We start from the raw sequence: 15,091 nt of genomic DNA, 5'->3' as shown, positions 1-15,091 counted from the left end.
CCAATTAGTAGGGAAAAAGGAACCTGTTGTAAATGTGTGAATTCTGATTAAGATCAATTACATAGGTTGACAATTCTAAAAATGACAGAGATATATATGTATATTTATATATGTATATGGATGTATATCTTTATTATAAAGTCTGAGAGATACTGCCATGGATATGAGGAGACAGAATATGGCTTAAGTCAGAGAGACTTACCAATCAGAGGCTCCAGTAGCCTAGGTGAAATCACAAACAAAACCAGCCAGAGCTCAGCAATGCTCTGGCCACTCTCTTTGTATATCTGGGCCTGTCAATAAAATAAGGATATAAGTAAAATATTCCTGAGTTCAGACAGAGTGAGAGAGAGCCTGTGAGAGTCAGAGACAGAGATGGCGAGAAGAGAAATAGAAGAGTTGGAAATAGACCAGAAGTCAAAAACCCCCTAGGCTGTGTTCATTCATGACAGGTTCAAACCTGGGTTGTAGAGATTGTCACGCAGCAGCTCTAATGCCCACAGACCCCAGACAACCCAAGCCTTCACCATATGTGTGTAGTATTTGCCCCAGGAAATGTATTGTGCATCTAAAGTTCCCTTCAGTTATAAGAGAAAATCTCTCAAGCAGAAGAAATGATGCCACATGTGATACCTGACTAAATAAATAAATATGCAAATAAATGGGGATGATCTAGGAGGACTTGAAACAATAAAAATAAATAAAGACAAAAACCACAAGAAGACCTGATGACAGCAGAAACATAGAAACCATCTGCTGAGAAACAGAGGGCTGCTTCAAAAATTCCCTAACACTTCAGGGTCCAAGGACATTAAGATTTCCAGAGAAAGAAAACAAACACATATGTATTGAAGCTTACACTAGAAAAAGGAGGGAAGATCTGGGCCATGATAATTACAATAAGGATGCTAATAGAAACACGATTAGAAATGCTACTGGAAGGTTCTATTATTTATAATTGTATTGAATCCTGCTCCAACTATATGGCCAATTATTTCAGAAAAACTAGGCTGTTTTAAATGTGGTAATTCTGAAAGAAGGTCAAATACATAGGTCGAACATTCTAAAAATGACAGATATATAAATCTATATGTACATATATACATGTATGTATATCTTTATTATAAACTCTGAGTGATACTGGCATGGAAATGAGGAGACAGAATATGGCTTGTGTCAGAAAGACTTACAAACTGAGGCTCCAGTAGCCTAGGTGAAATCGCCAACACAACAAGCCAGAGCTCAGCAGTGCTCTGGTAACTCTCTTTGTCTATCTGGGCCTGTCAGTAAAATAAGAATCTAAGTAAAATATTAATGAGTGAAGACAGAGTGTGTGAGAGCATGTGAGAGTTAGAGATAGAGAAGGTGAGAAGAGAAATAGATGAGTTGGAAAGAGACCAGAATTCAAAAACCTCCTACACTGTGTTCATTGATGACAGGTTCAAACCTGGCTTGTAGAGATTGTAAGGCAGCAGCTCTCATGCCCACAGACCCCAGACAGCCCCAGCCTTCACCATAGGCTCTACTACCAACCTGACAGTAATGTGTGTGTGTGTGTGTGTGTGTGTGTCTGTCTGTCTGTCTGTTTGTGTGTGTCTGTGTGTGCTCAGAGATCACCTGTAGTAGTCTCAGAGCATGGGTGGCAAGGGAGCCAGCCTCTCCTGCAACTTATGTACAGAGAACCTATCTGGTCAGGGCAAGCCAGCTAGCCCAGATTGTGGCTAAGCAAGAATGCATATGCAAAGGGACTCTCATGTCTCACTCTCCTGAGTTCCGAATCAATGCCATGCCTCACTATGATCCAAACACTGCCAATGGGGGAAGCTGGGGCACCCCTCAGAATTCAGGGGCTTGAGCCTGTCCAGTCACGTTTGGCTGCCTACTCAGCCTCCAGGCTCTCAGTCCACTGCTCAGGGCAGCAGATTACAAGCCCAGAAAGTACCCAGAAAGGGCTGTGTTTCCACATAGATGGGAAGTGTGTTGAACCAAACAATAGTGGATGAACCCGGCCCCTTACACCTACCCTTTGGGTCCGGCTAAGGCAATTGCTCCTGTGGCCTCACATCCCTGCTCATGCTTCCTGGTGTCCACACATCACACTCTGAGAGATTCCCAGAAGTAGGCTTGCATGAGTGTCCCATACAATGTCGCTCTGTTTGCAGGAAGCACAAACTCCCCGGGCCCTTGCTATGGACAGACAAAAAAAGATGGATGCCTCCATTGGCCAAATTAGGGGCTTCCAGTCAAGATCACAGCCCCGCCCCTCACCTGAGGGCCTGGCTGCTGCTAATCAAGGCAATTGGAAACACCTTTTACACTTGGGCCCTGAGGACATACTCAGGAATCCCTCCAGGAGCTAGCAGGCTGGAAGACATCCTGACCCCTGGATAGCTGTGCTCCTAGTTGGGCGGCCCTTCTGGCCAGTGGTGAAAATATTCCCTACATACAAGAAAGAACTTCAGGTTTCAAAGGGATTTGAAACACCATGAGGCACTTGGAAAAGACATTTCACAGCCATCAAAACACCCTCTTTCTGAACACTGGAAGCTTCCGTTTTGCATGGGAAATCTGGACACTGGTGTGGCCATCAGTACCACAGATCCTTTCCATTTGGCTTAATAGAGGGAAAGCACAGTGTGTGTGCCAGGGGGATCGAGTTTCACTTCCCTTGACCGGGGCTCTCATGGAATAAGGACAAGGATGCTGTGCAGGAAGGTGAGGAGGGCTGCATTGAGGCTGAGTGTCAGCCTCAGGGCCCTGGAGAATGGCAGTCAAGCACAGAGGGCCTGGACAGCTGCAGCTGGAGATGGACATATGCCTGGAACCTGCAGCAGCAACGCTGTCTCCGCAGTTCCCCTCTGTACTACACCATGTGCAGGAGACTAAATAATCCAAAGGGCAAAGAAAGGAAAATTTCAACACCAGGAAGGCTGAGTTCACGATGCATGCACTGACTTCCAGTAAGGGCCCAGTGAAGAAGGCACGTAGAGACAGTCAGAGAGACAGAATGACAGAGACAGACAAGGACTGAAATTCTGGCCCTGTGTTGATCAGTGCCAGAGCACGGAAGACAAACCCTCCATGCCCATGCATACTTCTTACAAGTGGCATTGCTATTTTATGTTTGTGAGGAAAGGTAACACTTAGAACATCTAGGTCTTAGCCACTCTGAGAAGCAACCCTTGGCCGGCAGCCCACTCTCCAAAACTGCCCTCGCCTCTCCAAATTCGAAGTAAGCATAGTGATGCTCCAGCCAAGATGCAGGCTGGCGTATTGCATCTCCCTGGTCCAGCCTCAGCCTGTCCTGTGTGCAGGGAACTGCACTATGTCTATTTCTTCTTTGATTTACAGTTTTGGGATAAGATTCGGTGGACAAAAAGAGCAAGAGGGAAGTAGATGATTTGGCAGTGGTAGTTTGTGCTGAGAGAGATTTGTAGAGTGATATACGATATGGCTCTGTGAGATGTCTCTCATGACTGTGGCTCAGAAGGGCCAGGTGTATCCACATTGCTACCCTAATCCAGAGCTGTGCAGGTCTCTAGCTAAAAAATATTTTCAGACCTCTACATGTTACATATATATATATATATATATATAGAGAGAGAGAGAGAGAGAGAGAGAAAGAGAGAGAGACACTGATGTAGTCATTTTCTACAATGGATTCGATGTGACATTCACACAATTGATTGCTAAAACCTGGAGAGAAACTTTGCATCAGGAAAAGAATTGTCCAAAGGAATAAAATCTCCAAATCATTAGCTATATGCAGCTCCAACGGGACCGAGCGAAAAAGGCTCGAGAAGGAACTCATCCAGGAGACTCTCCACATGGACAGGTACCACAGGTTTCCTAGTCTGGCAACACAAACAGGGCAGCTGCTAGTTCCCAGTGCAAGCCTCAGGGCAAAAACCTCTCCCTCTTCAGTGTCTTTACATCTGAAAAGAAGAAAAGTGACCAAGGGCCAAGGAGAGCTGCCCTGGTGTCAATATTGAGCTGTAAATCAGAATGTGCCAAGTGTTTTGCACAAAATCACCTGTGCCACAGTGATTCTGTTGTTCTCTCTCTCTCTCCCTCCCTCAGACACACACACACACACACAAATCCACAGAGGCACAGGCACAAACGGAGTTATACACATGCGCACTGGACAGCTTCTGCAAGGCAGGGCCCTGGGCTGAACCCTGCTTCGCATTTCCTGGAAGCACGCCCAGCCTTTTAAGGCCAGCTCTGAGCTCCCATTGGCGGGATTCCTTCAGAAAGCCCGCCCACAGGGCGCCAGCCAGGCTCTGATAGGCCAGAGGCCTAGGCCACGCCCAGAACCCCACCAGCAATCTCATTGGCCAGTGTGCTTGGAAATGCCCAGGAGGGTCCGGGCCCCTAGTCAGTGATTGGCCAGCGGCCTTGAGCACCGCCCACACGGCCCTGCAGCACGCTGATTGGGCAGCCTCCGGAAGGCCCGCCCACCAGCCACTTCCGCTCGACTCTGATTGGCCTGGTGTCCCAGGGACACGCCCCCAGCCAGCCTTCTCTTGGCTCCCATTGGCGGGCTGCTGTCTGAGGGGCGCCCTCTGATAGGCCAGTTCCTAAGGCACGCCCAGGAAGGTCACCGCCCTTGCCCCATGATTGGCCAGCCTCCTGGGCTCCGCCCACGAGGCCCGCCCCAGGCGCTCATTGGACAGCCTCCCGAGGGCCCGCCCCCCAGGCACTTCCGCTGGACCCTGATTGGCTGACCTCCAGGGGTACGCCCACCCAGAGCCAGCACCCAGGCTCTCATTGGTGGGCTGCTCGCTGAGGCCCGCCCACGCAACTCCTCCTCTGTTCTCATTGGCCAGCTCTTGCTTCACGCCCCTGAGGGTGACGTTCCTCCTCTCTGATTGGCCAGCTGTCTCTATGAATACCCACTGGGCCCTCCCCTCAGGCTCATTGGGCACGGGCTCTGAGGCCCGCCCCCGGGGACTTTCTGCCATCCTCTGAAGGCCCTGTTTCTGCAAACACGACCCCCACAGCTCCTGTCTGGGCCCGTCCTTAGGACACTGCCTGCCTGCGCTAGGCTGGCCATGCTCTTGGGGCACACCCAGAAACACTGTCGCCACTCTCCTAGCCCAGTGCCTCAGGGCACTTGCCCCATGGAGCCTTAGTCCAGCCCTGGTGCTGCCCTCTTGTGGACACCCAGCAGAATGCAGCTGAGCACAGGGATTCACAAGCTCCCAGTAGAGTCATCCCAGGCAAAGAGAGAAACCCCTTCCACTTGCAAAGCCAAATGGGGGATCCCCCCACCCCACAGGAAAGAACAGATGTCTAGGGCACTCTACGTCAATTTCAACCCTGCTGTCCACGGGCCACAATTCCTAGAGTTCTCCTCATTCCACAGAATCACTACACTCAACTATGGTCTTTGCCGCCACCTTGTGGACATACAGCAGAATGCAGCTGAGCTCCCCATGCCACTCCTCTTTGAGTCTACCCAGAAAATTACACACAGCATGGGAATAGCAAAGGAAAGAACCCATCTGAGGACCACCTGGGAGAATGCACAACAGAGTCCACAATCCAATGTGCCAATTCATACTTGAAAAACCACTTGTGCAGTGGAAACTTCCTTTGTCATAACACAACCCAGTTCCTAAGTCCCTGTGTCAGGAATAAAGAAACAACAGCGGTAATCTTAACTGAAACACACTTATGCACACTTACACACACACACACACACACACACACACACACCTTCCCACAGAGACGTACACACTTGTCCCGAAAATAACTTGGATTGGAGTTGCTGTTTTGCACCCTAGCAAAAGGTCAAAGTTTCATGGGTGGAAGGGAGAAGTGTTAAGTTTCTGGCATATGAAGGTGAGAAATGCCTAGAGCAGATCGATAGTTACATGGACAACGAAGGGAGCATCGGTTGGAGGAACAGCTGGTGGAGCTGCCAGGGAACTATGTGGAATCCCAGGACCCTGTTTTGAGCCCCTGGTCACACTTACCCAGCTAGGGAAAAGCTGGGCTAGTGACAAATCAGAGCTGCAGATGTCTCTCTGTCTCTCTTCCTGCTTGGGCCCTGCTCTCTCAATTTATGACTGTTTGCTTCTCCTCAATAAGAAAGTTACAAAGGATGTACAGAAATACAGGGGTAGTGGGAAAAATTACCCCCCCCGTGCCCACTATTATATGGAACTGTTGACTGTAAACCATTCATCCCCCAAGAAAGAACAGAATAAATATTTGTGAGGTTAAAAACATTGTAGGTTAAATAGTGAACATTCTCTAGAGCCATGCAATACTAATCCATTGTGCATTGGATGTCACTGTCAAAAACAGTGCAGTAGCAGTTGTAGTAGTGTGTAGTATCTGCAAAAGGAAATGTATTGTGTGTCAAAAGTTCCCTTCAATTATAAGAGAAAATCTATCAGGCAGAAGAAATGACCCCTCATGTGATACCGGACGAAATAAATAAATAAATAAATATGCAAATAAATGGGAATGATCTAAGAGGATTTGAAAAAAATAAAAAATAAAAACAAACACCACAGGAAGACCTGATGACAGCAGAAATATAGAAAACGTCTGCTGAGAAATAGAGGGCTGCTTCAAAAATTCCCTGACACACAGGGTCCAGGCAAATTACGAATTCTGAGAATGAAAAGAAACGCATAGGATTTGAAGCTTACACTAGAAAATGGAGGCAAGTTCTGTGCTATGATAATTACAATAAGGATAATGATAGAAAGGATATTGGAAATGCTCCTGGAAAGTTTATAATTTATAATTGTAGTGAATCCTGCTCCAACTATGTGACCAATTATTTATGAATAAGGAGGCTATTATAAATGCGGTAATTCTGCATTCAGATCAAATAAAAAGGTCAACAATTCTAAAAATGTCTGAAATATATATATATATATATGTACATATATGTATGTGTATCTTTATTATCAACTATGAGGGATACTGGCATGGCTATGAGGAGACAGAGTATGGCTTGTGCCAGAGAGACTTACAAAGCTGAGGCTCCAGAAACCTAGGTGAAATCGCCAACAAAACAATCCAGAGCTCAGCCGGGGCCTGGTGACTCGCTTTGTATATCTGGGCCTGTCAGTCAAATAATATAAAAGTAAAATATTAATGAGTGCAGACAGAGTGAGTGAGAGCCTGTGAGAGTCAGAGACAGAGAAGGCAAGAAGAGAAATAGAAGAGTTGGAAAGAGACCAGAAGTCCAAAAGCTCCCACTCTGTGTTCATACATGACAGGTTCAAACCTGGGTTGTCGAGATTGTAAGGCATCAGTCTCCTGTCCACAGACCCCAGACAACCCCACCCTTCACCATATGTGTGTAGTATTTAGGACAGGATATGTATTGTGAGTGTAAACTTCCCTTCAATTATAAGAGAAAAATCTATCAAGCAGAAGAATGGACCCCTCATGTAATATAGAACCAAATAAATAAATAAATAAATAAATATGCAAGTAAATGGGGGTTATCTAGGAGGATTTGAAACAAATGAAAAATAAAAACAAAAAGCACAAGAAGACCTGATGACAGCAGAAACATAGAAACCATCTGCTGTGAATCAAGGGCTGCTTCAAAAGTTCCGAGACCCTTCAGAGTCCAGGGAAATTAAGATTTCGGGAGAATGAAAAGAAACTCATATGTATTGAAGCTTACACTAGAGAAAGGAGGCAAGTTCTGTACTATGATAATTAAAATAAGGATGCTGATAGAAATGCTATTAGAAATGCTACTGGAAGGTTCTATTATTTATAATTGTATTGAATCCTGCTCCAACTATGTGGCCAATTAGTAGGGAAAAAGGAACCTGTTGTAAATGTGTGAATTCTGATTAAGATCAATTACATAGGTTGACAATTCTAAAAATGACAGAGATATATATGTATATTTATATATGTATATGGATGTATATCTTTATTATAAAGTCTGAGAGATACTGCCATGGATATGAGGAGACAGAATATGGCTTAAGTCAGAGAGACTTACCAATCAGAGGCTCCAGTAGCCTAGGTGAAATCACAAACAAAACCAGCCAGAGCTCAGCAATGCTCTGGCCACTCTCTTTGTATATCTGGGCCTGTCAATAAAATAAGGATATAAGTAAAATATTCCTGAGTTCAGACAGAGTGAGAGAGAGCCTGTGAGAGTCAGAGACAGAGATGGCGAGAAGAGAAATAGAAGAGTTGGAAATAGACCAGAAGTCAAAAACCCCCTAGGCTGTGTTCATTCATGACAGGTTCAAACCTGGGTTGTAGAGATTGTCACGCAGCAGCTCTAATGCCCACAGACCCCAGACAACCCAAGCCTTCACCATATGTGTGTAGTATTTGCCCCAGGAAATGTATTGTGCATCTAAAGTTCCCTTCAGTTATAAGAGAAAATCTCTCAAGCAGAAGAAATGATGCCACATGTGATACCTGACTAAATAAATAAATATGCAAATAAATGGGGATGATCTAGGAGGACTTGAAACAATAAAAATAAATAAAGACAAAAACCACAAGAAGACCTGATGACAGCAGAAACATAGAAACCATCTGCTGAGAAACAGAGGGCTGCTTCAAAAATTCCCTAACACTTCAGGGTCCAAGGACATTAAGATTTCCAGAGAAAGAAAACAAACACATATGTATTGAAGCTTACACTAGAAAAAGGAGGGAAGATCTGGGCCATGATAATTACAATAAGGATGCTAATAGAAACACGATTAGAAATGCTACTGGAAGGTTCTATTATTTATAATTGTATTGAATCCTGCTCCAACTATATGGCCAATTATTTCAGAAAAACTAGGCTGTTTTAAATGTGGTAATTCTGAAAGAAGGTCAAATACATAGGTCGAACATTCTAAAAATGACAGATATATAAATCTATATGTACATATATACATGTATGTATATCTTTATTATAAACTCTGAGTGATACTGGCATGGAAATGAGGAGACAGAATATGGCTTGTGTCAGAAAGACTTACAAACTGAGGCTCCAGTAGCCTAGGTGAAATCGCCAACACAACAAGCCAGAGCTCAGCAGTGCTCTGGTAACTCTCTTTGTCTATCTGGGCCTGTCAGTAAAATAAGAATCTAAGTAAAATATTAATGAGTGAAGACAGAGTGTGTGAGAGCATGTGAGAGTTAGAGATAGAGAAGGTGAGAAGAGAAATAGATGAGTTGGAAAGAGACCAGAATTCAAAAACCTCCTACACTGTGTTCATTGATGACAGGTTCAAACCTGGCTTGTAGAGATTGTAAGGCAGCAGCTCTCATGCCCACAGACCCCAGACAGCCCCAGCCTTCACCATAGGCTCTACTACCAACCTGACAGTAATGTGGGTGTGTGTGTGTGTGTGTGTGTGTCTGTCTGTCTGTTTGTGTGTGTCTGTGTGTGCTCAGAGATCACCTGTAGTAGTCTCAGAGCATGGGTGGCAAGGGAGCCAGCCTCTCCTGCAACTTATGTACAGAGAACCTATCTGGTCAGGGCAAGCCAGCTAGCCCAGATTGTGGCTAAGCAAGAATGCATATGCAAAGGGACTCTCATGTCTCACTCTCCTGAGTTCCGAATCAATGCCATGCCTCACTATGATCCAAACACTGCCAATGGGGGAAGCTGGGGCACCCCTCAGAATTCAGGGGCTTGAGCCTGTCCAGTCACGTTTGGCTGCCTACTCAGCCTCCAGGCTCTCAGTCCACTGCTCAGGGCAGCAGATTACAAGCCCAGAAAGTACCCAGAAAGGGCTGTGTTTCCACATAGATGGGAAGTGTGTTGAACCAAACAATAGTGGATGAACCCGGCCCCTTACACCTACCCTTTGGGTCCGGCTAAGGCAATTGCTCCTGTGGCCTCACATCCCTGCTCATGCTTCCTGGTGTCCACACATCACACTCTGAGAGATTCCCAGAAGTAGGCTTGCATGAGTGTCCCATACAATGTCGCTCTGTTTGCAGGAAGCACAAACTCCCCGGGCCCTTGCTATGGACAGACAAAAAAAGATGGATGCCTCCATTGGCCAAATTAGGGGCTTCCAGTCAAGATCACAGCCCCGCCCCTCACCTGAGGGCCTGGCTGCTGCTAATCAAGGCAATTGGAAACACCTTTTACACTTGGGCCCTGAGGACATACTCAGGAATCCCTCCAGGAGCTAGCAGGTTGGAAGACCTCCTGACCCCTGGATAGCTGTGCTCCTAGTTGGGCGGCCCTTCTGGCCAGTGGTGAAAATATTCCCTAGATACAAGAAAGAACTTCAGGTTTCAAAGGGATTTGAAACACCATGAGGCACTTGGAAAAGACATTTCACAGCCATCAAAACACCCTCTTTCTGAACACTGGAAGCTTCCGTTTTGCATGGGAAATCTGGACACTGGTGTGGCCATCAGTACCACAGATCCTTTCCATTTGGCTTAATAGAGGGAAAGCACAGTGTGTGTGCCAGGGGGATCGAGTTTCACTTCCCTTGACCGGGGCTCTCATGGAATAAGGACAAGGATGCTGTGCAGGAAGGTGAGGAGGGCTGCATTGAGGCTGAGTGTCAGCCTCAGGGCCCTGGAGAATGGCAGTCAAGCACAGAGGGCCTGGACAGCTGCAGCTGGAGATGGACATATGCCTGGAACCTGCAGCAGCAACGCTGTCTCCGCAGTTCCCCTCTGTACTACACCATGTGCAGGAGACTAAATAATCCAAAGGGCAAAGAAAGGAAAATTTCAACACCAGGAAGGCTGAGTTCACGATGCATGCACTGACTTCCAGTAAGGGCCCAGTGAAGAAGGCACGTAGAGACAGTCAGAGAGACAGAATGACAGAGACAGACAAGGACTGAAATTCTGGCCCTGTGTTGATCAGTGCCAGAGCACTGAAGACAAACCCTCCATGCCCATGCATACTTCTTACAAGTGGCATTGCTATTTTATGTTTGTGAGGAAAGGTAACACTTAGAACATCTAGGTCTTAGCCACTCTGAGAAGCAACCCTTGGCCGGCAGCCCACTCTCCCAAACTGCCCTCGCCTCTCCAAATTCAAAGTAAGCATAGTGATGCTCCAGCCAAGATGCTGGCTGGCGTATTGCATCTCCCTGGTCCAGCCTCAGCCTGTCCTGTGTGCAGGGAACTGCACTATGTCTATTTCTTCTTTGATTTACAGTTTTGGGATAAGACTCGGTGGACAAAAAGAGCAAGAGGGAAGTAGATGATTTGGCAGTGGTAGTTTGTGCTGAGAGAGATTTGTAGAGTGATATACGATATGGCTCTGTGAGATGTCTCTCATGACTGTGGCTCAGAAGGGCCAGGTGTATCCACATTGCTACCCTAATCCAGAGCTGTGCAGGTCTCTAGCTAAAAAATATTTTCAGACCTCTACATGTTACATACATATATATATAAATATATATAGAGAGAGAGAGAGAGAAAGAGAGAGAGAGACACTGATGTAGTCATTTTCTACAATGGATTCGATGTGACATTCACACAATTGATTGCTAAAACCTGGAGAGAAACTTTGCATCAGGAAAAGAATTGTCCAAAGGAATAAAATCTCCAAATCATTAGCTATATGCAGCTCCAACGGGACCGAGCGAAAAAGGCTCGAGAAGGAACTCATCCAGGAGACTCTCCACATGGACAGGCACCACAGGTTTCCTAGTCTGGCAACACAAACAGGGCAGCTGCTAGTTCCCAGTGCAAGACTCAGGGCAAAAACCTCTCCCTCTTCAGTGTCTTTACATCTGAAAAGAAGAAAAGTGACCAAGGGCCAAGGAGAGCTGCCCTGGTGTCAATATTGAGCTGTAAATCAGAATGTGCCAAGTGTTTTGCACAAAATCACCTGTGCCACAGTGATTCTGTTGTTCTCTCTCTCTCTCCCTCCCTCAGACACACACACACAAATCCACAGAGGCACAGGCACAAACGGAGTTATACACATGCGCACTGGACAGCTTCTGCAAGGCAGGGCCCTGGGCTGAACCCTGCTTCGCATTTCCTGGAAGCACGCCCAGCCTTTTAAGGCCAGCTCTGAGCTCCCATTGGCGGGATTCCTTCAGAAGGCCCGCCCACAGGGCGCCAGCCAGGCTCTGATAGGCCAGAGGCCGAGGCCACGCCCAGAAACCCACCAGCAATCTCATTGGCCAGTGTGCTTGGACACGCCCAGGAGGGTCCGGGCCCCTAGTCAGTGATTGGCCAGCGGCCTTGAGCACCGCCCACACGGCTCTGCAGCACGCTGATTGGGCAGCCTCCGGAAGGCCCGCCCACCAGCCACTTCCGCTCGACTCTGATTGGCCTGGTGTCCCAGGGACACGCCCCCAGCCAGCCTTCTCTTGGCTCCCATTGGCGGGCTGCTGTCTGAGGGGCGCCCTCTGATAGGCCAGTTCCTAAGGCACGCCCAGGAAGGTCACCGCACTTGCCCCATGATTGGCCAGCCTCCTGGGCTCCGCCCACGAGGCCCGCCCCAGGCGCTCATTGGCCAGCTCTTGCTTCACGCCCCTGAGGGTGACGTTCCTCCTCTCTGATTGGCCAGCTGTCTCTATGAATACCCACTGGGCCCTCCCCTCAGGCTCATTGGGCACGGGCTCTGAGGCCCGCCCCGGGGGACTTTCTGCCATCCTCTGAAGGCCCTGTTTCTGCAAACACGACCCCCACAGCTCCTGTCTGGGCCTGTCCTTAGGACACTGCCTGCCTGCGCTAGGCTGGCCATGCTCTTGGGGCACACCCAGAAACACTGTCGCCACTCTCCTAGCCCAGTGCCTCAGGGCACTTGCCCCATGGAGCCTTAGTCCCGCCCTGGTGCTGCCCTCTTGTGGACACCCAGCAGAATGCAGCTGAGCACAGGGATTCACAAGCTCCCAGTAGAGTCATCCCAGGCAAAGAGAGAAACCCCTTCCACTTGCAAAGCCAAATGGGGGATCCCCCCACCCCACAGGAAAGAACAGATGTCTAGGGCACTCTACGTCAATTTCAACCCTGCTGTCCACGGGCCACAATTCCTAGAGTTCTCCTCATTCCACAGAATCACTACACTCAACTATGGTCTTTGCCGCCACCTTGTGGACATACAGCAGAATGCAGCTGAGCTCCCCATGCCACTCCTCTTTGAGTCTACCCAGAAAATTACACACAGCATGGGAATAGCAAAGGAAAGAACCCATCTGAGGACCACCTGGGAGAATGCACAACAGAGTCCACAATCCAATGTGCCAATTCATACTTGAAAAACCACTTGTGCAGTGGAAACTTCCTTTGTCATAACACAACCCAGTTCCTAAGTCCCTGTGTCAGGAATAAAGAAACAACAGCGGTAATCTTAACTGAAACACACTTATGCACACTTACACACACACACACACACACACCTTCCCACAGAGACGTACACACTTGTCCCAAAAATAACTTGGATTGGAGTTGCTGTTTTGCACCCTAGCAAAAGGTCAAAGTTTCATGGGTGGAAGGGAGAAGTGTTAAGTTTCTGGCATATGAAGGTGAGAAATGCCTAGAGCAGATCGATAGTTACATGGACAACGAAGGGAGCATGGGTTGGAGGAACAGCTGGTGGAGCTGCCAGGGAACTATGTGGAATCCCAGGACCCTGTTTTGAGCCCCTGGTCACACTTACCCAGCTAGGGAAAAGCTGGGCTAGTGACAAATCAGAGCTGCAGATGTCTCTCTGTCTCTCTTCCTGCTTGGGCCCTGCTCTCTCAATTTATGACTGTTTGCTTTTCCTCAATAAGAAAGTTACAAAGGATGTACAGAAATACAGGGGTAGTGGGAAAATTTACCCCCCGTGCCCACTATTATATGGAACTGTTGACTGTAAACCATTCATCCCCCAAGAAAGAACAGAATAAATATTTGTGAGGTTAAAAACATTGTAGGTTAAATAGTGAACATTCTCTAGAGCCATGCAATACTAATCCATTGTGCATTGGATGTCACTGTCAAAAACAGTGCAGTAGCAGTTGTAGTAGTGTGTAGTATCTGCAAAAGGAAATGTATTGTGTGTCAAAAGTTCCCTTCAATTATAAGAGAAAATCTATCAGGCAGAAGAAATGACCCCTCATGTGATACCAGACGAAACAAATAAATAAATAAATATGCAAATAAATGGGAATGATCTAAGTGGATTTGAAAAAAATAAAAAATATAAACAAACACCACAGGAAGACCTGATGACAGCAGAAATATAGAAAATGTCTGCTGAGAAATAGAGGGCTGCTTCAAAAATTCCCTGACACACAGGGTCCAGGCAAATTACGAATTCTGAGAATGAAAAGAAACGCATAGGATTTGAAGCTTACACTAGAAAATGGAGGCAAGTTCTGTGCTATGATAATTACAATAAGGATACTGATAGAAAGGCTATTGGAAATGCTCCTGGAAAGTTTATAATTTATAATTGTAGTGAATCCTGCTCCAACTATGTGACCAATTATTTATGAATAAGTAGGCTATTATAAATGCGGTAATTCTGCATTCAGATCAAATAAAAATGTCAACAATTCTAAAAATGTCTGATATATATATATGTATATATATATATGTATATGTACATATATGTATGTGTATCTTTATTATCAACTATGAGGGATACTGGCATGGCTATGAGGAGACAGAGTATGGCTTGTGCCAGAGAGACTTACAAAGCTGAGGCTCCAGAAACCTAGGTGAAATCGCCAACAAAACAATCCAGAGCTCAGCCGGGGCCTGGTGACTCGCTTTGTATATCTGGGCCTGTCAGTCAAATAATATAAAAGTAAAATATTAATGAGTGCAGACAGAGTGAGTGAGAGCCTGTGAGAGTCAGAGACAGAGAAGGCAAGAAGAGAAATAGAAGAGTTGGAAAGAGACCAGAAGTCCAAAAGCTCCCACTCTGTGTTCATACATGACAGGTTCAAACCTGGGTTGTCGAGATTGTAAGGCATCAGTCTCCTGTCCACAGACCCCAGACAACCCCACCCTTCACCATATGTGTGTAGTATTTAGGACAGGATATGTATTGTGAGTGTAAACTTCCCTTCAATTATAAGAGAAAAATCTATCAAGCAGAAGAATGGACCCCTCATGTAATATAGAACCAAATAAATAAATAAATAAATAAATATGCAAG

The sequence above is a fragment of the Erinaceus europaeus genome, chromosome 15 (genome assembly GCF_950295315.1).
Source record: "Erinaceus europaeus chromosome 15, mEriEur2.1, whole genome shotgun sequence".
In the NCBI taxonomy this organism is placed as follows: domain Eukaryota; kingdom Metazoa; phylum Chordata; class Mammalia; order Eulipotyphla; family Erinaceidae; genus Erinaceus; species Erinaceus europaeus.
The sequence above is the reverse complement of the archived record's forward strand: the minus strand, read 5'-3'. Positions refer to the sequence as shown.